Source organism: Tursiops truncatus, chromosome 18 (genome assembly GCF_011762595.2).
Source record: "Tursiops truncatus isolate mTurTru1 chromosome 18, mTurTru1.mat.Y, whole genome shotgun sequence".
NCBI lineage: Eukaryota > Metazoa > Chordata > Mammalia > Artiodactyla > Delphinidae > Tursiops > Tursiops truncatus.
In genome coordinates this window covers 2,260,785-2,285,794 of record NC_047051.1, presented here as the reverse complement: position 1 = coordinate 2,285,794, position 25,010 = coordinate 2,260,785, and the positions used below count along the sequence as shown (strand labels likewise).

General features: G+C 40.7%; 2 long non-coding RNA genes across 4 annotated transcripts in view; both read left to right on the top strand.

The window, feature by feature from the left end:
- LOC109550265 (uncharacterized) overlaps window positions 1-10,927 on the top strand; it is a 219,975-nt gene extending 209,048 nt beyond the window's left edge. Inside the window, exon 11 of one of the 2 annotated variants that reach the window (XR_012327502.1) lies at window positions 6,272-10,927. This is a non-coding gene — a long non-coding RNA (uncharacterized lncRNA). The remainder of the gene's footprint in view (window positions 1-6,271) is intronic. The other variant, XR_012327505.1, reaches the window with a different exon arrangement.
- An 825-nt stretch (window positions 10,928-11,752) lies between these two features.
- LOC141276999 (uncharacterized) overlaps window positions 11,753-25,010 on the top strand; it is a 30,383-nt gene continuing 17,125 nt past the window's right edge. The window contains exons 1-3 of one of the 2 annotated variants that reach the window (XR_012327508.1): window positions 11,754-13,658; window positions 14,046-14,179; window positions 22,170-22,704. This is a non-coding gene — a long non-coding RNA (uncharacterized lncRNA). Of the gene's footprint in view, window positions 13,659-14,045; window positions 14,180-22,169; window positions 22,705-25,010 lie in introns of those variants that run through there. The other variant, XR_012327509.1, reaches the window with a different exon arrangement.

Sequence of the window (25,010 nt, the reverse complement as noted above, 5' to 3'; positions counted from 1 at the left end):
GAAAAGGAAGCAGAAAACTTCAGAAGCTAATTAAAAATGTCGGGTATTGGTAACAATTTTTGATTTAAGAGAAAAAAGATGACTCTGAAATGCAGTCTAATCCAATGCAATCCAGTGGCTGTAAAGCACTTAAAATATTTAATAAAAATTGCAACCTGTTTCGCTCAAGCCAGTATATTTCGCCTCTTCCTAAAAAGATTAATTTGTTTATGGTATTTTTCAGTTCAAAACTGTAATTTCAATGCACTAAAAGCCCAGAGTGTAGGTAAAATCGAGAGGCAGCTCAATCAGTTCTTGCAAATAGTGGATAAATAGGTAAAACTCAATTATAATGGACCCAACCTGCAAGTTGTCACAGCTGGTATGGTGTTCCTCGGGCTGCCTCAGCGTTCAAACCCGGAATCAGCATTTATGTAGCTATAAATTATGCTCACAGAATGAGTTTTGAAACTTTGTACTTTATCTGACATCATTAAACCAACTTTTTCTGAATGTAATTTTTCCAAGTTAGAAGATACTAAGAGCAACGCAAAAAAAATTACTTTTTCTTGGGGCTTTATTTAACGCGGGGAAGCAAAGATTTTCCTACATTTTAGTAAACACAGGCACTTACTGTCTTAAAAATACTCCCAACTAAAACTATTTGACTTGTGAACAGTTGGCCACAATAAAACTTAAGTGACAAGAGAAGACTTGCCTTGCATGCTCAAAGGATGTTATATGTCTAAGGACATCCTACTTACTGGGAGACAGAAAGCAATGGGGAAAGAAAATGGCAAATTAGTTAAAGGGCTTCAGAAAAAGGTATTCTGCAATTCACAGAAACCTACAAATAACACATTAAGTACATTTGAAAAAGTTAACACTTTAAACTCTTAAAAACATATTTGGGCTATACGGGCAGAGAGACGGTCTTGAAGCACAACCTGGTTGTGTAGTTCATCACTTAGGGCTCTTTGTGCTGCACTGTGTGTCCAGCCATGGATGTAGGAGTTGGAGAAATGGTGGTTGTCTGTGCTCCTAACGCACTTAAATCAGTAGGGATCGGGGTTAAAAGTGGACCCTGAGATGGACCAGTAAGACACACACGTCCTAACGTAAAGGCACTTGTTTTACTGAAAAGTCAAGTTATATTTAAGAGTTTATCTTAGGCAGAAATTGAAATCAAGGTTCAGAGTTGTTTTCCAGATTCTTCCTTTCCTTCCCAGCTCCCAAACACCAGTATACTTTTTTACTTATCTGGCAAAATATTTATTGAGCCCCTCTAGCAGCAGTCCACATAGCAAGAAATGGTACCCGTTTCAAAGCTCAGTGTCTGATGCTCTGTGGCAGAGATCCAAAATACTAGTGCTTAAAATCAAATTTAGAAAAAATGGTTAAGAAGGCAAGTTTTATGTTGTGGGTATTCTACCACAACTAAAAAAACCAAATTTAGATGTTTAAAAGTGCAATGTGGGTTAGTACAAAGAAGTAGAGAAGATTTTTATGTTTAACACATATCCGTTATGGGCCTTATAAAGTGCATTATTTTGTGTCAATCTCTCTACCTCTCTGGGCCTCTGTTTCTTTGTCATAAGATAATTGCTAAAATGTCTCATAGCTATTGTTCTTTGATTCCTAGAAAACATATTTTTCCAAGACAACGTAGGCCATGTGTTTTTGAGAGAACAGGCAATTTTTATGTATATTCAGTTTTTAACAACTTGAAATTTTGTTATTAGATATTGATATTCTTAAAGGGCTTTCCTTATACAAAGTTAGAACTTTTGTAAATTTTGAAGACTATCGCCCACAAAAAAACACAGCCGGATGGTGCTGTTATCATATTTGTATATCAAATTGAAGTTGCTCAATTAGTCAAAATTTAGTTGCATTTTTCTTTAATATCATTATCAACAAAAATAAGTAAAGCAGACATTAAGAGTGCCAGTGCTAGTGGGAAACCCAGATTGCCTCAGCAGTATAACTGAGGCAAGTGTAGACATCTTTAAGAGCACCAAAAAGAAAAAATATTCATTCATCATTGGATACTTACTGGAATTAAGGCAGTGGCTCAGTATTCCACTGAAGGAAAAAAATTAATGTCTGTACAAGAAAATGTACAAATCTGTCACTGAATATCATATCTAAAAAGTAAGATGCTAAAGTAGGGATTTTTCTCATATCTTTCGGTTCTCTGGGAATAGAAACTGTTTTTAACTTTCAAGCCTATAGTTCAAATTTCTCACATCTGATTCCAGATAAATTTTAGAAATGTATTATTCAACAAAACACAGCACTGACTGAGTTAACAAACACAATACTATTTCTCAGAATAGAAGACGTATACAATATGATGGAGTTTTATACTTTGATCTCTCACCGTTATAATTATCCACTTACCAGTTAAAGATGCATTTATCCCACAGAGTAGATATGCGCCTAGTAGCTTGTTCATGCATTAGTTACTAAAAATCATCCTAGTCTAATAAAAACTTTCAAACTAATAGAATAGGGAAAAAACGATAAATATATGCAGTCAGTGCCAATACAACTGTGAGCATAAAGGAGAATGAGGAGAATGATGCTACTGAACTGAAGGCGGGGGAGTTATCTGGGGAAATGTATCTGCAAGTCTCAGTGGAGCAGAAGGGTGCAGGGCAGTGGCGGATTAGGGCAAGACCTGGAGATGTAGAGGGGATGGCCAACCTCACACTTAATCAGAGTGGGATGCTCAGTTGGGGCAGAGCGAGACCGCCATGGATTGGTGCTGAAACGTCGAAGACCACTGATGAACAAAATCACACAGGACGAGGAAGGGGACAGATAAAGAGAGGTAGGAAGCTGGAGGTGACGTCACATTTCGTCCTAATCTCTGTCACAGACACCTTGAATTCTGTACCTCCATACCTCTGCTCTGTGCACACTTCTCCCACCTCCTGCACGGGCTCTGTCCCAGTAGCCTTCGAAATGGCCTCCCCTCCAGAAACTTTCTCTTCCTTCAATCCGTTCTGCAGGGCTACACGTGTAATCTTCCAAAAGCATAATGCCCATAGTGCCAGTTTTCTCTGAACTGACCGTCAGTGGTTTCCTAAAACAGACTCTACGTCCCGTGAACCTGAAAGCTTTACTCAATGCTTGAGTGCTTCTCCATTCGTGTCCCGGTGTTTTAGGTTCAGTTTTATATTCCTAGAAACCTCTGTGGAAATCCACTGCTTTACCCTGCTATTCTTTCCACTTGGAATAATAATGCTTAATATTGAGTGTTGACACTGAGAATATACTTATTCATTCATTTCTGGTGTAGTTGCTTATCAAAGTACAACTGATTTTTCCTTGCGATCCATCAGAAGTATACTTCTGCTCTGACGCCCTCTCACTCTATCTGTAAATAATCCTTTCGATAACACTGAGTTTGCTCTGCTTATCCTCCCCTGGTCACACACCAGGTGATACTGGAGGTTCCACAAGGACAGAGACGACGCCTTGCTCACATCTGCATCACCCCACAACGCCTAGCATGATACTTGGCTAAAGTATCTGTTCACTGAAGTCATGAAATAAATGAATCTCTTTCCAGGAGTAAGTTTTTCATAGAGGGAATGGCACTGACAGACTGAGAGATTGAAAGAACAAGCGATAAAGAAACACCCTGTCGAAACTGGAGAAGGAGAACATCAAAAACAATATTTCCCCACTGCAATTTCATGTGCAGCCAGCTCTACTTTGAAAATGTATTTTGTCTTTCAACAACTGAGATCAAAATGTTAAACATTAGGTTGATTGTTAACCGTTTTAGTCTATTTTATCTTGCTCTCTTAATTTAGTTTTCAAATGTGTGAATAATATGTTGGTCAAATCACTAACAATACTTTGATTTTTACTTTTGTCTTTAAGAATGTTTTCTATCAGGAAATAAAAAAGATTTTTAGGACATTATAAAGTAGCAACGTGGATTCCAACCATGAAAACTTTCTTGCTCTGTTGGTCTTGTTGGTGAACTTGATTTAAGAGCAAAGAGTTTTAAAAAATCAGGGAACTCACCCCAAGAGCAGGACCATATCCAGATGAATATATCCATCTTCATTCCTTCACACACTTTTAAAAGAGTCACATGCAAAATGTGGTTTGGAAAGAAAAAGGGTATCAGTGTACATCCCAGGGAAAAAAATCTCTGCAGTCTTACTTGTCCTCGCTCAACTATTTTCTTGTTTATTTATTGTCCAAATTTATAAAAATTGACTTTGTATATTTATATATACATATATATGTATATATTTATATACAAAATATATACATATATTTTTATATGACTGTATATTTATAAATTTATACAAATTTATAAAATTCTGAGAAACCACATGTTTTAAAGTCTGATTATAGAGTAACATATCATTATGGAAAATACGTAAACCAAAGTGGAATGTTTTGCAGATTCTAAGATTATACTTCACTTTATCCGTGTACTTAACTGTGTCTTGTATCACGGTGATTCTGCACGTTTTAACTCATCTGTTTGTCCATCATTCATTCAACAAACATAGAAAGGATCTTTTAAGAAACGTTTGTGTTCCTCCCATACATTTGGGGTGTGCTTTGCATAAAGTCGCACGTGAACCCAGGCTGCTCAGGGGCAGCGCAAACGCGTCAGCCTCTCTAAGAGCTGCTTACAAGACAGCTGCCATTGATGAGACTGGACAAGGAGAACGTTGTACAATTTCTGTGTGCTCTTCTGCTCCGCCAGCATTTTGTAGAATTCACACCACACGGATTCCCCTCAAGAGAGGCTGGTGAGGTGATGAAGGGGATGGAGTGGGAGAGATGGGGTCCGTGTAGGAGGCACCCTACGAGTGGACCCTGGCGAGCCAGATGTGGAAAAAGGGGAATTCATTGATGGGAAATGGAAGGCCACGAGCCAGGGGACAAAGGGAAGGAAGACGGAGCAGACGGGGGAGGGAGGGAGAAGGTCTCAGCAGCTGCTTGGGACTCCGCGTGCGGGCCCTGCTCTAGTCTCTACAGGTCCTGGCCACGGCACATCCTTGCAGGTCAACTTGGTTGGATCCTCAGGGTGAGGGCGGACGTTCCTTACTGAGCACTAGAAGTGTCTTCTCATGTGTCATTATCCACATGTATTACCAGCATTTTGGAGGTGAGCTGCTTCTCTGAGTTGGCAGACAGACGCAAGCGAATACAGTTTTAGGCAATGCTGCGTTTCCGGAAGAGTGAGGGTAACCTGGCGGCTCGATTTGTAAACGAGCTCATCGGAGCTGGACCGAGTTTCGTTACGTTCTCATACACCATTAGGTCGGAAACGATTTTAGTGTTTTCCATGTGTACTACATATTTTCCTATAAGGTTTATGGAAATCTCTTAAGGATGATGCTGAATTAATATTTCTTTATAAGTGTCTGTGTATTTTTTTAACTCCTTTCCCTCTTAAATGTGTTAAAAACATAAGCTCTTATCCCATTTAGTCCTTAAAAATACCCTTAAATCCCTGTGCCTTACTTTCTTAGTATAAAAAGGGGGTAAAAATAGTACCTGATCCACGGAATTCTTATGGAGATTGTTAAATAAGTTGATATCTGCAAAAACACTTAGAAAAATGCCTTAATATATAAAAGCACTCAATAAATTTTGTTTTATTATAAACAAAATTAATTTTTTTTTTTTTGGCGGTACGCGGGCCTCTCACTGTTGCGGCCTTTCCCGTTGTGGAGCACAGGCTCCGGATGCGCAGGCTCAGCGGCCATGGCTCACGGGCCCAGCCGCTCCACGGCATGTGGGATCTTCCCGGACTGGGGCACGAACCCGTGTCCCCTGCATCGACAGGCAAACTCTCAACCACTGCGCCACCAGGGAAGCCCCCAAAATTAAATTTTTAATTTTATTTTTCATTTCTCTTTATTTTGAATTTTATTACATTTTCTAAGTACACTGGAGTATGAAATACACTGGCATGTGTATTATAAGGGGGACCGTTTTTCAGGTGTTAAGAAAATCTGCAAAGAACTATAGTAAATATGAGTGGCACTTGAGTAAGAGGCTGTGGACCCAGGCAGACCTGAGGCCGAACCGTGGGGATGCTGGGAGAACTCAGATGCATTTATTCTCGCTCTTCCGCCAGACCCTCCCAGGCTGCTTCAGAGAAAATGCTTGGACAAGTGTATCTCTTTTATTTGTTTATTCTAAAAAGTACAGTTTTCTTCTACAAGGGGTTTCTTAAACTGAAAAATAATATAAAAATTTGTCCATTGCTGATCCAATCTACTGCCCTTGGTTTCACTGTTAGGAGACTGAGGTTAAGCAGTGGATTTCATCCACTGAGCTCCTGAGCTGGGATCTACCTGCTGCTCCGTGACATCCTTGATCCAGGATGGAGAGACCACTCTTCCTTCAGCCCCTCTGACACTGACTGCACGACTGCACTGCACCATTAATTCAACTATTCCGCAAAATCTCCTGGGAAACACAGAGCTCCGGTTCCTTGGCAGTGGGAAAACCCTTCTCTCCATGCTTCGGAGGAGGTTTCTCTTGCATATTTAAACCCCTGTTGGCAGACTGGATCTATGCATTGGTGGATTAAAACCGAAGGATGTTCGTCAAGGTCCAACAATGTGAAATCAATGTGCAGAGATCAGGAAAAGGTGAATTCTTTCTCTCGGAAGGTTCACACTGGCTGTTCAGACAGCTTTGAACTCACTGCAGCTGTGGCTGTGACCGTGGTCATCCAGCCTTTCTTTCCATGGTATCTCCTGAGGTGTTTTCATCCTGAGTTGTCAAGAATTTTGGCTTCTCTCTCCTGTTATCTTCCAAGGCATTTTCGCTAAGAATTTCCACCCCAAATTTTGTAATCCTTGTAAACATCTCATTTATTTCTTCCCTTCGATTTGGTAACTTGGAATATACTTATGTCAGTAACAATCTCACAAAATATCAACGGGGAAATGGGAGATTGTTTACCATCCCAACTCTGTGTGCCAGGGCACAGTTCCTTCCCTAGGATGTAACCACGACTAATTCAACGCTCTGATGAGAGCTGTCATCGTAGAGGTACTTCCGAAGGATCATGGCTGAGAGATGTACAGATGCACTGTTACTCGTGTCTGCTCGGGACCTGAACTGGACCAGCCACTCACTCCCTGTGACTGAAGGTCACCAGGCAGGGTCTAACACCTGATACTTCTTACTTAGAAGTTTCAGTTCTCTTGTTGGTCCAAAACTATCAGAGGTTCAAGGCAGAAGTTTGATAGAGGTTTGAAAAGCAAACCAGAAGATAAACATTGCCAGCAACAGAGGAAAGTATGGAAGGATTTGCCTGTAGCGCTATTTGGTTTGACTTCAAAGGTGGAAGAGTCTTATTTTTCTCTCACATTAAGGGGTCATCATCTCCCTCCCCTATTCAACCTCTGTCCCTCACTTATAATAAATAACAACCTCTTAGTGAGACTTTGTCTGTTAGGCTTGTTATGTGTTGCTTTTTAATCTACGTTTGTTTCTGATAATGTTATAATAAATAAATGAGAGAGACAAATATAATTCAAAAGGTTTTTAAAAGTCTCTTCCCCCACCACGTTACTCTCCAGTGTGCAAAAGAACACCCAGGTAAAGGTCCTTTTTAATACATGTGCTAACAATCTATTTTATAAAACAAGAACATACCATATCTATTTTTCTGCAAAAACGTTTAAAATGCAACAACCTATCTTTGACGTCTTTCCAGGTGGGCTTAAATGAAATAAATTGGAGACCAGGTATGCAAATTCCCCATGGAGACAAAACGGGTTAAGCCACATAACAGATACTTCAGCTAGTTTATTTTATAAACTAACTTGGTTTGTGTAAGCAAAACTTAGGTTGTTTCTTGTAAATGCCTCTGATAAGCATAAATGAAACTTATCTTTCTTACAGTCATCCTGTTAAAGTAGTTTTTTAGTTTTTTTAGCCAAAATAACAAAGTAAAACTACACCAAGAATCATGTATGCCCTCTTTTAAAATATTAGCTGGATTTCAAAGATAGAAATAGAAATAGCTGGACCTCCAGAAAGAAATGTCTGCCTTGCTACCTGCCCAGGTACGTATTTTCTCTTTAACTCGGGTCTTGTTTTGCTTTTTCTTCTCTCTTGCCTTGACTCTGGTTAATATAATAATTACTTGTCTAACATAATCTCCAGGGAGAAGGCAAAGAGGAAAAATACTGATTGTCAACATCCCCAAAGCAGGCTGCTCTATCAAATGGAGGTCCTCAATGTCTGGGACATCAGAAATCTTCTGCACAGAGAATAAGGACGGAAAGGTGCAGCCCTGCTCTCCTTCTGGCCGAGAGACCTGGCACGAATCCCTCGGCATCTCTGGGAAACTCTGCGGCTTGAGGAAGAATCCCTTACCCGGTCCTTCTTGCGCGCACGGACCCCATGCCGGCGGACAAGTCCCTTGAACAGATTGTGCCGGTCTGGTGCCCGGTAATTGCCTTTCGATTGCTGTTCCTCCTGATGCCCTGCTTCCTGCGGGAAGGCGGGGTGCACGCGCTCCAGCTCTGGGCCCGACAGCACAGCCCCAGGGCGTGGGTCTCCAGCAAGCTCAAGGGAAAGGGTCCCTTAAATGAAGTCTTTTTTTTTTTTAATCACAGTAATTAAGCATTGTTTTTATTTATTTATTTATTTTTACAAGGCTCATACATGGTTAAACCTTGACTTAGAATTTTACTACAGTGGTCTTTCTAGTACATGAAATTAGGTTCAAGACAATTAAATGAAGTCTTATGCAGAGTGACGCTGATTATTTCGCAATGAAAACGGATGTTCTCAGTTTAACCGCATGCCAATTCTGGGTCACCTGCAATATTTATTAGTTGTTGACGTCCTCTTTGGTGGCGATTTCACGCTCAACTGGGCTTTTAGATATTTTTTAAGTTTCGTGTTGTTTTTTTGTTGAGCTCACCGCTATGCACACTGACCCGGGGTAACCGAGGGCGCTCGGGGGACCCCCCCCCGGCCTCAGCCCTGAGACCCTGTCCTCTGCAGGGTGAACAGACCGCTGGCCGCTGGGAGCGGTGGGGCGCAGCTGGGAGGCCAGGTCCCACTGGCGATGCCCAGTTCACTCTCTGCGCCGCCTTTGATGCTCCCTCTGCCTCCAAGTGCGAGCAAAGAGTACTGGATAATGAGGACCCAGAGTCTCTAATTTGCTACCAAATGCAGAAACCATGAAAAAAGACCATTTTTTTAAAAAATGTGATTTTCCCCCTTCGTAATACTCAAGGGAGTTACGAACGGTAGGAATTAATGTTTCAGGGACATGTCTTCCATGATGGAATACTGAATCTCAGGGCATCCAGAGAGAGAAGCACAGACGCGGGGTCCCAGGGAGGACGCGCAGGTGACAGGAGCTGCCGCGGGTCCATTTGTCTCTGTCACTTCCCCTGAGCTGCTGTTTAACCCTGGGGAACGTCGGGTTAATTAAAACACTGTACCAACATCTTTGGCCTTTAAATATGCATGGATTGGAAGCCAAACAGTTGCATGTATCATTACTCTGAGTAATTTTAAAACATACATGCATACATATTTTCTATGTATTAAATTTTCTAGTTTTGTGAACTATATGGGTAAAAACCAAGAAAGATGAATTTAAGATTTTGAATATATTATGAAGATCGCTGCTTCATAGCCCACTTTGGTAAATTTGTCTGACTCTTGCATTTGACTGATAATTACGACATGGACCAGATATTCTTCTTAACATTTATTCATTTAATGTTACCAAAGCCATTCTTTTAAACTACGGGGATACTACCTTTATTTTATTTTTTAATTTACTCATTTAGATGTTTGTTTTGTATTCCTGAATAACTATGATTTTTCCATACTTTTAATTTACTCTATGTAGGATAAATCAAGGCCTATGTAATGATGGCTGTTGATGTAAAATAAAAGTTTGTGTGAGTATTTAATCATTTATTTTCATAGAAGTTCAACTGATACAGTTTAAAGAAAATGCAATGCATGTGTTACCACTCTGAAGGGAAAATGGCAACCATGACACTTTACAGACTGTAGGTAGCAATGAAAAGGCATCAGGTGAAGCAGCTTTTCCTCCAGACCTTGGGAATAAGGCGTATACTTCATGGAGAGCAGAGGCAGAGAGCTGACTCTCATTATCTTACTGTGCCTCGTTTCAGTCTGTGATGATTGGCACCTAATTCAGCAAAATGCATGCACTTTGTGCTAGGTCAAGGACTGAGGCTGGAGGCAGAATGAGATGCAATCATCCCAGTTCTATTTCCTGTGCTGGATTATGCCATGGTCAGCCACACAACAAAGCAAGGATGCTGATTCTAGGTGCCCCTGTCTGTCCCTCCCAATCACGTCTGCGCGTTCCAGACACACGCTGGCCTTGCGCAGGACTCCCTGCTTCCATCTTTTCTTCTTTTCCTTTCTACGATAGTCAGACTGATTCCTATAAAGGAAAACGACCATGAGCTCGCTTCCTTGGAGAACATCTCCGTGGCTTGTCTTCCCTGCTGGACGCAGTCTGCACGTCCTGGGATGGGGTGGGGAGCCGTCCCTGAGCTGCCCCACCTCATCTCTGTTCCCCCCGCCCAAGTCCTCTCTGCCTCCTTAATAAAGTTAGGCAATGACACTTGGATGAAGACACAGAAACGATGGGAGGCATCTAAGTGCCCACGATGAAGGCTGGATGGACACTGAGACTTTCCCATGCTGGCTGTAAGAATACTGCAAACCACCCTCGTTTCTTGCCTGTCACCTTCCCCAGAGACACCACATATGGGAAGAGGCAGGCACATTTTTACACAGCACTATACACGTGTCTATGCATAAATAAAATAGATGATACACAATTTTACACTATGATGCATGATGTCCTTTTAAGATTGTTTTTCTTTTTTGGTTTTTAGATGCAAAGATTTAGATAAATGATCTTCCACAATGAATGGTGTACTATTGTCGTCAGTCCACAGAAAGCCCTTCTCACTTTAATATTTTGTTCATCTGTTCATCCTTTACCCCCACATGTGCTCTTACTTAAATGCATGTAACATTAGATAGGGTTTTAAATAGGGTAATCAGGGGAGGTCGCTTTGAAAAAGGAAAGTTTGGGTGAAGACCTAACAGAGGTGAGGGCTTTGCTGTGGGATGTCTGGACAAGAGTGTCCTTATAGAGAACAGACAGTGCAAAGGCTCAGGCGCCTGGACTCCCAGGAGGAGCTTCTGCACTCATGTCCCATTAGTGTAATGTCACCGGGGAAACGGACCACCTTGATGTTCAAGAGAACTCCAAGAAGACCAAGGGCCTCTCAGGTTATCTCACTTGATGGGGAAGTTGAGATGCTCACACACGATCTATCCAATCCGACAAGCTTACTCTCTGAGCCTTCAGAGACCTTCCTCTGGAGGATGTCAGGGAGCTTCCAGCACTGCCCCATCCCCACCCCGCCATTGATCGTGAGCCACCACCAGGTCCAGGCAACGACCAGCCAACTCAGTCATTCCAAGTCCTGAAATCAGCACTCTAAGTCCCAAATCCTGTGTGAGACTATTTACATCAATAAATAGCAGATCGAAACTTACAATTCCATCCTCCTCGGTCTAACACCTAAGCTCTATTCCCATATGCTCTCCAAATTCCCATGGGACGATTTCTTATGTGCTCAGAATTATTTATTTCTTGGGAGTTTCATAGAAATCAACTAGAAAATCTCCAGAGCCTTGTTCTACTCTGTGGGTCATAGCTAGATTGCTACTTCAATCTCTTCTTTATTTATGGTTCTCTTCTAGTTTTCTACCTTTTCTCAAGCCAATCATAATTTATATTTTCTCAGCGAAGTTTACCATTTCCCCACAGTGTAAAAGTAAGTGGGTGTGGAAGACTTATATCAACAAAAATGACCTGGCGGGCAACTCCGGGTGCCCGAGCCTCCAAAGAACCATCAATATATCAAGCAGAAACAGAACCAACTTGGTCAGAACTCTGGAAAGTGGTCAAAGGTTTACAGCAGCCAGTTGAATCCTGAATTACAAAGAGTCCACCAGAAGTGGTAGGCAAGATCTGTGGTGTGTTAACCGCTTTGTCCCACCCCCTCCTGACTCACAGCCATCCCGAAGCTGGCAGCCCACATTCCCAGTGCAGGACCCTGACACCCTGCTCCAGAGAAAACACGGCAGATCAGATGCACAAATAACTGTGTGTGTCTATGTTATCTTGTTTGGGGACTACCAGATCTCCCTCAGGGTAGAAAAGCATGGGACATTCCTCAAAACACTGGAAGGTTAACTGAACAGCCCACAACAAACCTGGGCAAAATTTTTAAATATTTAGATATTAAACAACATAATCGTAACCAAAGGATTCAAGACAAAACCGCAAGAGAAGTTAGAAAGAAACTTAGAGACAAACGAAAATAAGAACTCAATGTACCAAAACTTATGGGGTGCAGCCTAAATGCCACTGAATTGTGCACTTTAAAATGATTCATTTTAGGTTTTGTCAATTTCATCACAATTAAAATATGTTTAAATATATGGGTATAAAATTGTACATGTTATAATGTTTACAGATTTAAATTCTGACAGATACACACATATATCTAATACTTTTGGCTCAATAGTAAATAGTAAAAACCTCTAATATTTGTATGCTTCTTCCTCAAGGATTTATTTTCTTCTTTCTGATGTTCATCCTCTAATACCTATTTTGGAAAAGGTAGATAGTTGATAGAGTTTTTGCTCTATGCATGCAAAAATATTGTCATTTTTACTCCTACCCTTTAAATAGGGCTTGAATGTCTCAGTTTAAAATTCTATGTTGAAGGTTGTTTTCCCGTAGAATACGGAAGATACTACCCCATTGTCTCCTAGTACTTAGTGTGGCCGAGAAGTTTAATGTCCACCAGTTTCTCCTTGCTTTTTAAATAACCTATTCCTTCCTTCTGGGAAATTTTAAGATTTTCACTTTGCCACTGATTCCCTGTGTTTGTGTGAGAGGTGAGGCTGGCTTGCTGGCGTTATAAATTCAACTCAGCACTTAACTGGCCTTTTCAGTTTGAAAATTCATCTCTTCCATGATTTCAACTATTCTTTTATTGCTTCTTGAAATATATATTTTTCACATTCTCTCCCACCGACACTGCCTTTAATTAGATGCTGGATATTCTGGTTTTATTCTATGTCTCTCTTTTATGACTTCTCTCGCTTTATCCACTTGCATGACATTCTGAGAAAATCCTCTGGCTTAATTCTTTCCGCTCCGCGGCATGTGGGATCTTCCCGGACCGGGACACGAACCCGCGTCCCCTGCATCGGCAGGCGGACTCTCAACCACTGCGCCACCAGGGAAGCCCTCTTGCTTAATTCTTTAGCTTACTGAATCTCTTTTCTTCAGTGTCCATTTTCCTTTGATACATTTTTATTGATACCATCCTTTGGCTTTTAGGAAAGTATTATTTTAAAGCTCTATTTTACTGCACTATGAACTTTGTTTCTTCAGGTGTAAGCTCTCCAGTTTGTTGAACCTGTCTCACTTTCGTGGCAGGTGTTGAATGAGGATGTACCCGCTGCGTCTGTTACTACAGCCCACTGGCAGGGAGGCAGCGTGTGCTGCTGTGACTCGTCCAGCCTTTTCTCAGTAAGAAGATGGACGCTCTTCACGAGCCATCTGTCAGGTACCACGGTGGCTGGTCTCCTGTGTGCCCTCCAAGCTCCTTCCAGCCGTAACCAGCCCTGCGGGGCACTGCGTGTGTCTTTGTGACCCACCGAGTCCCAGGTAGAGGCAGACCTCTGTCACTGCAGCCTGGCTGGAGGCGTGAGAAGGAGGTTGAGAGAGCGTGAACGGTCTGACCACTTCTGACGCAGTATCGCTAGGAAGGCCTCTGCCGGTTCCCACTGGGTTCCCTTCCACTTCTGCTCTCTCTGCCCTGTCTTACACACAATTTCGGTTTTAGACTGTTTCTGTTTAGTTTACAACATACAGAGATTCCTCACAGCCTCTGGTTTCCCTTATGTGTTACAGCGGGATTGCAAATTTTAACATTATTTTCTGTGTTACCTAGGAACGCGCACCGAGATTAACGCACCGTCTTGAAAAAGCGGCTTGGCCTTTCCTTCTGAAACACTGCCTAACGACACAATGAGCCCACTTCCACCACCCTCAGAACAGCACAGCGTACTCTCTGTGACCTCCAAGGTACCCTTGCCAGTCTTACGTGGCTCTTACCCAACTTTCTGCCTCTGTTTCCTTCACGGTCCCCTCCTGCAGTCTCCCCATCACAGAGGCGGCCTTGCACTGTGCAGCCTCTGTCTCTTCCTTGACACTGGGTTTCAGCCCTGCTGGCCTTTGCCGTTTCTCCGGCACGGCAAGCAAGCCTCTGCCCCAAGGGGCCCCCATGTGTAGCTCCCCTGCCTGAAAGGCTCTTTCTGCAATTCTTGAGTCACATGCAGCCTTCTCAGTGAGGGCTGTCCAATTACCCTGGTTACAGCTGCGATCCAGTCCAGCTGTCCTGATCCTCCTTCCCTGCATTATCATCGGCAATCTCATTTTCATCCATTCCTTGGTTAATTTATTCTTCTCACAACCTATGTTGGAATCAGGGGCTAAAGAGAAACCAAATCTACTGACCCTCAATACAGCTATTAAAAAGTGGTCAGTAGGGCTTCCCTGGTGGCGCAGTGGTTGAGAATCTGCCTGCCAATGCAGGGGACACGGGTTCGAGCCCTGGTCTGGGAAGATCCCACATGCCATGGAGTGGCTGGGCCCGTGAGCCATGGCCGCTGAGCCTGCGCTTCCGGAGCCTGTGCTCCGCAACGGGAGAGGCCACAACAGTGAGAGGCCCGCATACTGCAAAAAAAAAAAAAAAAGTGGTCACTAAAAGAAAGATTAGAAGCTATAGGTTAAATTTGGGTTTCAGAATTATCAATGGAATGATAAAAGTCATCAAATCGTCAAGAAGCTATGTCCCTCCACTGTAGAGTGAGTCAAATGTTGCTTTTCAGTTTATAATCCCAGGTGTACCAAAAACTGTCTCATAGGACTGATACTTTCAGAATTCATTCATTCCAAAAAAAAAAGCCAAACTCCCTGTCCTCTCCTTCCCAATCATCCCCTCCTTGTTACCAGTTCCAGACACAGGCAAACTAGCACAGGCCACCAGGAAAACCCAGTTCTAAGGACCTGAAGAGGAAGCGGGCTGGCTCTCTCAGGAGCTGGTCAGTTCTCCATGAGGAGCAGTTCAAAGGCTGGATGAATAATTATTCCAACCAACCACTCCAGATGATCCAATTGCAAAATAACTTAAAATTGTGAAAAGAAAGTGGTTAGTGAGAAGATGTTTAAAAAACAATTTACCCAAAAAGGAGTCCTGTCCCTTGCTGGGTTTTACTTCTTGTTGATCTGGTGCACCATAATCGTTTATTTCTGTGACAATCATCTGAGACTTGAGGCATAAGTACTGCCCGTGGGGTGATGCATTTTTATTCATTTCTCTAAACATCTTATTCCTACCTTTTAATATCATTAAAATTTTTCAAATATAGTGTCTTATTTTGGAAGTTTATAAAACAAATGTTGGAACAAAATAATTGCCCCAAAAAAGTAAATAGTGGAAAATATCTAAATGTCATTAAATGTGAAATTAGTTGGGACAAATAACAATTCAGTGCTAGAAGATTAGTAGGAGAAAAAAACTTTAATAATGTGATATTTATTAGAACAACTTACATACAAATTGGAGCAACTAAGTGTCTAGCAATGGGACTGCAGCTGGGAAAGATAGATTGATGTCACACCCCACTCAGAACCCTCGGACAGAGTGCAGCTGTACTTAGGATGAATACAAAAGGATTCTAATTGCCTATGAGAGAGTGCAGATCCGTTCCCTGCCTAACTCTCCACCCGTATGTCCAAACGGCACGCCTCCCGACCCCTGGCTGGCTGGTCCTTTCACACCCTGGGAGCCACTGCTAACTCACAGCAGCTCTTGACTACTTGCTCATGACGTGTCTTCTGTCTGAAACACTCCCCCTCGTTATTTGCCTGCACTTACCCATCACGGCTCTGTTTCCTTCGTGCATGTGATTATCTTATGGAAATCTGCATCTCCCACCAGACTGTGCACTGCAGGAGGGCAGCACTCTTCAGGTTTCACTCACCATCATCCCCTAACAACCAGCATCACTTCCAACACATCGCAGGTGTTCAGCAAACATTTACTGAACGTGCGAACCAGTGAGTAACTGAGTAAGCAAACTAAATCTCCAATTTCCCAACTGAAGGCTTATTTTAAAGTGTGCAAGACCAGTCCCATTTAAAGGAAACTATATGTAGAATGGGAATGTGTGCCCCAAGGTCTTAATAATGATTATCACTGAGTGAGATAAGGGATATTTTTTTTCCCATTATAACTTTTATATATCCATTTTGGGGAAAACGAACATGTACTGTCTTTGAAGTTAAAAAAAATTATTTTTAACTGAATGTAAATCCTACTGTTGGACATCTTTTACTACTAACCCAAACCGTTGGACATTCGAACTATTACTATTGTTTTCCATTAGAAGTAATACATAACAAGAATCAATGACTAAATATTTGAAAATAAATCATTCAGTGGAAAAGTAGAAAACTTCCTGAAGAAGGCAAAAGAGAATAAAGATGCGAGAATGTGTCCAGCCAAGCCAGTGCTGCGAAGTGTGCAGAGCAGTCACATGCTTTCAGATACGACCATGGTCCCTGGTCAGTACGGACTTAATCACTTAGCTTTGTGTACTTCCCATGGCTCAGTTTTCTTACCTAAAAAATTGGAAATTACTAGTACCTACCTCATGGTTATTGTGATGAGTAAATGATATATTATATGAAAATATTCTTAGACTATTGCTTAACACAGAAATAATTAGGTTTTGAATCGTGTCCCTCAAAAATTGACGTCCACCCGGAAGCTCAGAATGTGACCTTATTTGGAATCGTACAATATTTGTCCTTTGTTGCTGGCTTATTTCATTTCATGCAATGTCATCAGGTTCATCCATGGTGTAGTATATGTCAAAATTTCCTCCTTTTTAAAGCTGAATAATGTTCCATTGTGTTCATAGACCACGCTTCGTTCATCCATTCATCTGTTGATGGACATTTGGGTTGTTTCCACCTCTTGGCTGTTGTGAATAATACTGCTTGAACATTTGTGCAGAAGTTTTGTGTGCACATCTGTTTTCATCTGTCTTGGATAGCTCTACAAGTGGAAGTGCTGGGTCGTATGATAACTCCATTATTAAATTGCCAGAATGTGGCCACACAACTTTACATTCTCACAAGCAGTGTGTGAGGTTTCCAATTTCTCCACATCCTCATTAACTCTTGTCTCGTGTGTCTTTTTTATTTTAGCCATCCGAGTGGGTGAAAATTGGTATCTTATTTTGTTTTTTTTGGTTGTTGTTGTTTGTTTTTTTTGCGGTACGCAGGTCTCTCACCGCTGTGGCCTCTCCCGTTGCGGAGCACAGGCTCCGGACGCGCAGGCTCAGCGGCCATGGCTCACGGGCCCAGCCGCTCCGCGGCATGCGGGATCCTCCCGGACCGGGGCACGAACCCGCGTCCCCCGCATCAGCAGGCGGACTCCCAACCACTGCGCCACCAGGGAAGCCCCCTTATTGTGGTTTTGATTGCATTTCCTTGATGACTGATGACTTTGAGCATCTTTTTTATGTGCTTATGGCCATCCTCTTTGGAGAAATATCTATTCGAATCCTTTGCACATTTTAAAAATGGGGTTTTTAAGCTGTTTATTGTTGAGTTGTAAGACTTCTTTTTAATCTTATTATTTCATATCTTAATGTTATTTTCTCCAAGGTCAATTCTACTCATGTTTTGTTGAATGTTTTGAAATTTTATATTTCCTTGTAATTTTTTTCCCTTAGATATATAATTTTTCATTTATATCTTTCTGTGGTCCTATGTTCTATGTCAGGGAGTTGATGTTTTCTTTAATTTTCATGAATGAAAATTATATAATCTAAAAACTGTTCAGGGAATACAAGTAAAATCTGTCAAAATTCTTACGGTTACTTTACTTATTGTGTTATTTGAAAGGTTCCTAATGTTCTCCCTCAGCTTGGTTCAATTTGTACTTATAAGCAGTGTTTTCTTGAGTTTGTTGTATGAACTTGGCTCTTGTCCTAACTTTAGCGTGGAGGAGATATCTTCTCTATATTCTTGTTTCTTGTCTTTTTTTCCAGTGGATTTGGAGGTACGTAGTGGGCAGGTCTGGAAATGCATATTCTGAGTTTCCTCTCTGAACCCTATAGTGCTTTTGGATTGAACAGCAGCTCCAATAGTATGCTACTAACTGAGAGCGTTACAGATTTGGGCAAAAGTAAAATAAAGCTGATACTGTCTTTAATACCTGGGTCTTCTACAATCAAGCAAGTCTTCCAGACTCTGTTGTGCCTTCACGGGCATGCAATAGTAAACCCGGGCCAACCAGAGGGTGTGCTTTTTGCTCATCCAGGTCATGATCTCTTAATAACTCCCCTCAAAATCTACCACTGATTGCAAAACCTCAAAATAAATTACAGTCACCCAAGACAATTACATAGTGGTTCTATTCTGGAAAATACTAGCCTCATCACCTCTGAAGAAGTGTTAGTTTTCCTTTTGAAAGCTCTGCATTTACCGGAATTAAAGGGTTAACCCATGCCAGAGCGTCAGCTCAGTGAGTGGGAGTAGAGGTTCTTTAATTCTCAGACCAAGTCTTTAACCACTAAACCACACTATCATCCCCTCTAATTACTCTTTTTAGGTAATAGGTGTAAAAATATGCTTTTGAGATGATGAGATAAAATTAGAAGGTAGGTTATTGGGTTGGCCTTCACGTCCATCTTAGCCACTAAGACAAAAAATCCACAGTGAACAAATAAGGTCAAAGGGTTTCTTAACAAAATAAAGTTAATGGAGCCTCTAAATAAATTCATACCACAAAACCGATGAGGCACTCAGGAATTTCCCTGAGACACGCCCCCAAAGTCAGAAGTTTTCTAGTACTTACTGGAAAAAGATACAGTTAAGAAGATGCATTTTTTTCAAACAAAGGAAACTTTCTTTCCAAAAATTCTCAGCAATTTTATCTTCAGGGAATATATCTATGCCATTTGATTTTGTTATTTTGAACTTTAAAACTCATATAATAAATTAAGAAGATGTTTTTATTTCTCTGCAATGACCTTAGTCATCAGGATCAAGATTACATGCTAAAAAGGTCTGGAGAAGTTCCAAATGGGAAACATAGACATTCTGCAACGTGATTGTCATTACAAATCTAGGCACAGTCTCAGCAGCCTTCTGCTGTAGAAATGTGTACCTCTTTCCATGATAAAATGAACATTACTCCTAACACCAGACTTGTAAGTTCTAATCACATTATTTAGTTATTAATATAGCTGACCAATCAGGTCAAGCTATATTCAAACCTTGGCTTCAATATTTGTAAAATAGGGCTATGAATTTCTGTGCCATCTGCTTCATGATGATTATGTGAGAATAAAATATTAAGTTCTTTTGTAAAACTCTGAAAATTCTAAGTTCTACTAATCTCTTAAATTTGAAGTAAAATCTCTTAAGTAAAGGAAGAAGAGGGAGAAAAATACTGCTGAATGTTTTGTTGGTTCCCTCTGCAATTTGCTAACTGACATGCTTCTCTACCCCACTAGAGGGCGGTCTGCTCACCTCCAAATTAGAAATGAAAACATAGAGGATGTGGAAAACTGTGATCACAAAGCACATGTTTACACTTCACCTCAGATGATTCTGTTACTTGTAATCCCATCACTTTTCTTATATCTCTTTCCCTTTCATCCTTTATTTCCTTGGGTTTTCATTTTGTAATGATAGCTCTCTATTACATTTGTAGGCACAATGCACACACAGTTGTGAATGTAGGTCTATGGGAAATTAATAACGCATAATTTTAACTTTAACCTAATTCTTGCCTCCAGATTAATATGGTGCCAAATCAAGATAATGAATGTGGGGGAAGGGTGTTATCATTAACAAAGTATCGCAAGAGGGAAGGGATATGGGAACATATGTATATGTATAACTGATTCACTTTGTTATAAAGCAGAAACAAACACACCATTGCAAAGCAATTATACTCCAATAAAGATGTAAAAAAAAAACCCAAAAAACCAAAGTATCATGTTACTTTTCAAAAACACAGATGACAAGTTATAAACCTGGGGGTGGGTTGGGAATTGTTCTGAATTATTAAACAGGCAAATTATAGAATTTTTGTGGTTTCAGAATTGTAGTTTTATTACTTTAGAAATCAATCAAGTAAGTTCCAGTAAAGATGAAGGAAGAGAGCCTGGACTTAGCAAGCCCCTCACTCTCCCCGGCTCATCCCTCCCTATGCTCACAACTTTAACAACCATAAAATTGGTCAAAAAGGGAAACAAACGGGACAACCCATGGTTGCATTGTTTAAAGACCTGGAGAGAGTGGAAGGAGAGCCCACACAGAGCCTGCCATTCTCTCTGAGTTCAGGGAGGCCAAGGTGCCTGTGACTTGGAAAACCATAAAGGAGGGAGCTGTGCAGAGAGAGCTGCAGAGGGGTGACCTCGAGGCTTTGGTTGAGTGCTGACCCGCGTGTGCATGAGAAGAAATGTCCAAAGTCAGAGAAGGAACAACTAGAGAAGACAAGGTAGAAAAACTCCCCTGTTCACACAAAGCTGGGAACAGTTTCTGTTTCCACTGGAGAGTTCGCCACTGTGATACACAGGACTGTGGGCGGACATGCTTTAGCACTGAGACCAGATCAGCTGTAGATAAAAGTTCTCTGGTCCTGACAAACATAAGCAAGTCTTAACGTAATCTAAATGATTTCAAGTAATACAATTACATGCTAGAAAAATATCCAATAGTATTTAAAGGAATATAACAAAATCCTGCAGGCAACAACATAACACTCACAACATCTGCCGTCCAATTCAAAAACTAAGGATGCAAAACAGCAGGAAAATGTGACTGATAACCAGGAGAAAATTTAATCGTTAGAAATATGCCCAGAAATGACAAATAAGGGGAACCAGCATATGGGAATATTAAAACAGCTTCTGTAACTGTGCTCTGAGTCTCTGAGTCAGGAAGATTGAGATGGAAGGGATAAAGCTGAAGGAAGGCAAGAGCACTGATGGCAAGAGAAACGGAACATACAAAGAAAAGACAAATAGATAAACATACACAGTTATTTAATCTGTGATTAAAGAAAATTTTATTTCCTATTGTCTATTCTAAAGTCCTTTCTTTATTTAAAAATATTTTTACTTACCTATTGTGTTGGTTAGATTATCTGGTCAATGTTGAATATAGATGGTAAAAATAGATATGCTTGTGTTTGCTCCTGATTTCAGGGGGAAACCATTAAGTATAATGTCAGCTTTCAACAGGTTGAGGAAGTTTTTTTGTATTCCTAGCTTGTTGACAATTTATGTCATGAATGGATGTTTTCTCTTTTACTCTATTAATACATTACATGGGTACATTTTTTTTTTTTTGTGGTACGCGGGCCTCTTACTGTTGTGGCCTCTCCCGTTGCGGAGCACAGGCTCCGGACGCGCAGGCTCAGCGGCCATGGCTCACGGGCCCAGCCGCTCCGTGGCATGTGGGATCTTCCCGGACCGGGGCACGAACCCGTGTCCCCTGCGTTGGCAGGTGGACCCTCAACCACTGCGCCACCAGGGAAGCCCTGATCCTGCTTTAATTAGTACTTTCGTGGTATATCTTTTCCCAGCCCTTTATTTCCAGGCTTTTTATGTCTTTATAACTTAAAATGTGTTCCTTGTAGTGATCATGTAATTGGTGCCTCTGCTTTTTTTTCATCCAGTCTGACATGGTTGTGCTTAGAGATGCCATTTCTTAATCATTGTCCATATCTCTGTCTGCTTTTGTTTCTCTTAACAAAATTAGCATTAATATAAAATTATTTTAGTTAAAAGATGGAACCTGGCAACAGTATATTTTCATTACCCACTACCCCTCACTTTAGTGATATTGTTGTAATGTTTATAATGTTTATAAATATATTCTTATACATATTGTGTTTATACATTTGTTTTATTCAAGTCTTTCAAAAAACTAAGAAAATCCATTTTTAATTGTATTTCTTACTTTACATTAACACACATTACAGTTTTCAGTGCTCTCCAGTTCTTCCCGTAAATTTGAGTTGCCAACTGATATGATCTCGCTTCAGCCTGAAGAACTTCCTTCAGCATTTCTAATAGTACAAATCTGCTGGTAAGAGTCTCTCGGCTCTCATTTATCTGAAAATATTTTTATTAAAACTTCATTCATGAAGCATCCTCTCACTGGATATAGAATTCTTGGGTAAGTGTGTGTGTGTTTTTCTTTTAACACTTTAATTATGTCCCTTCAATGTCTTCGGGCCTCCATAGTTACTGTTACGAAGTCAGTAATTATTTCTCTGTATGCAATATGGCATTTTTTCCTGCCTCTTTAAGATTTTTGTCATTATTTTTTGGCTTTCCGCAGTTTGACTATGAAGATCCTAGATGTGATTTTTTGTTGTTGTTTGTATTATGATTGGCATCTGTTGCACTTTTTATATCTATAAATTAATTTTCCTAACATGTTTAGCAAAAATGTTTTGCCATTATTTCTTCTAATACTTTTTCTGCCTTTATTTCTTTCTCCTCTTCTTCTAAAACCCCAATGAACATATTTCATACAGTTTATATTAACAGTCTCTGAGGCTCGGTTCGTATTTCTAAATTTTTAAAAAATTCTTCATATTGAGTGATTTCTATTTTCAAGAATACTGAGTCTATCTTTTGCTACCCCGATCTGCCATTGATCTCATTTAGTGCATTTTAATTTTCAGTTGTTACTTTTGCAGCTCTAGAATTTTTGTTTCTTAATAGATTTTATTTCTTTGTGGAGACTTGCTATCCTTTCACTCATTTATCATATATATTCCCCTTGTATTTCTCTTTACCTTTTTTAACACATACACGATAGCTGCTTTACATTCTTTATCTAGGCTCACTTGGAGTCAGTCTATATTGACTGTCTTTATTCCCTAAGTATAGGTAATGCATCAGTTTTTTAGTTTTTCTTTTTTTGGGGGGGGGCATGCTCTATAATTTGGGATTGAAATCTAGACACTGGAGACAATACATTGTAGCAACTCTGTATTCTGTTGTGTTCTGATGATTGTGGTAGTACTGCAGGTCTGACTCAAATTTCAAACTTTGTCTCCCTCTTCCCACTCCCAGGGTGTAGCTGTTTATCTCTCTGTTCTGTTTATACCGCGCTCAACCACTGATTTTTATAGCCCAGTCCGCTGGGGATCTTTCCTGGGCCTGTGTTAATTTCATGGTCAGCAATGGATTTCAGTAAAAATTATACTCATTTTGGGGGCTGAATCCTCTCTGTGGTTTCCTTGCTAATTTCCAGCTGTTCTGCAAGGCTTATGTTCTGCCCTTTGATACATCAAGCCTGTGCAGTTTCAGATGTCTGCTATCTGGGCTGTGTACAGTATTGGAATGCACTCAGTTAAAAAGCAGCAAACTCACACTACCTGATGAAGCTCTGTCCACTTTTGCACTGAGCCCTCTCATATCTTCCCTGTGCACCACTGAGTTTTTCAACAGTTAGGGATTTAGGCAGATTTTATACTCAGATTTTGAGTCTTATTCCTACTGCTTACTTGCTGTTAGAATTTCCCTTATCACATATCCAGCTGCTTTTTCAGTCCTAAGCTCTGATCTCTCACACCTTGACCAATGGAGGCTGTAATTCTTCACTAATATTTCCTGCCTCAGTCACTGGGGAGGGCGCTGAGCATCCTTACACAACTAAGCTACAAATGCACCACTCTTACTATTTCCAGTTGCGGTTTTTGAGAATAAGCTCTCTTCCTGTTTCTGACTGCTTATGGGAACTCTCCAGTTCCTTTAAGTAGTTGGGATCTCTGTGTATATTATCCATCATTATTATTATTATCTGCATGGCCACTTCACTACACTGCTAGTACTGGAAGTCTCTGTTTTACCCATGACTCTGTTAGCAATCATTTTCTATTTGGCTTCTCCTCTTAGCCTACACTGCTTAGGAATTGACGGATTTTAACAATTAATGAAAAGAGATAAGTGCCTCAGACTGTCAGGTTCTTCTCTGTCCTTCTCTTCTCTGTCTTGATAAGCCTGAACTAACGTTTTCCATCTCTCATGTCCCTCACAGCTGTTAAAGTATCTTCTCAGCTCTTCTTCGTTCTAGCATCTGCTTCAGCCTCAGGTTCTTAGTTTCTTTGACCCTAAAACCAATGAATTTGCAAATGCTTCAGGGAAAGGCAGCAGACCGTGTCAGGCTTACACACCAAATCTCCCTTCTCCCTCAGCTACGGCCCCTTGAGTGTTTATACTCTTTCTCTGGAAAGTGGAATTGCTTAGCATGTTATTGCAAAGTGTCTTACTGGATCCAGTGTTTTTTTCATTTTCCACTTGTATATTCTAAATCAACAAAGGATGACAATTTGGTCTCTTTCTTCTGGCATTTCTTTGTTACAGCATTTTAGGTGTCCAGGTGTATGAAACTGACAAATGTACATACCCATGTCAGTACTACCACACTCAACATATAGAAAACTTCCATCACCCCCAGAGCTCCTGCATGTCTGTCTGCAGTCACTCTCACCCAACCTTGCCCTGGAAACGAATGCTATGTTCTATGTCAATATGGAGGATCTTCACAGGAAATCCCTACAAATGAATTCATACAGCATGTACTCATTTGTGCCTGTCTTCCTTCACTTAGCATAGTGTTTTCAAGGGTCATCCATGTTGGGTTGTATAGCATTAGTGTCTTCATCTTCTCTGAGAAACACTTTATGGTTTTCAGTGATAGGGCCCACATGTGTTTTGTTAAATTCATCCTTAACTGTTTTATGATTTTATTGCTAATTTAACCATCTTTATGTCAACATTTTATTTTTTAAAGATACTAGTATATT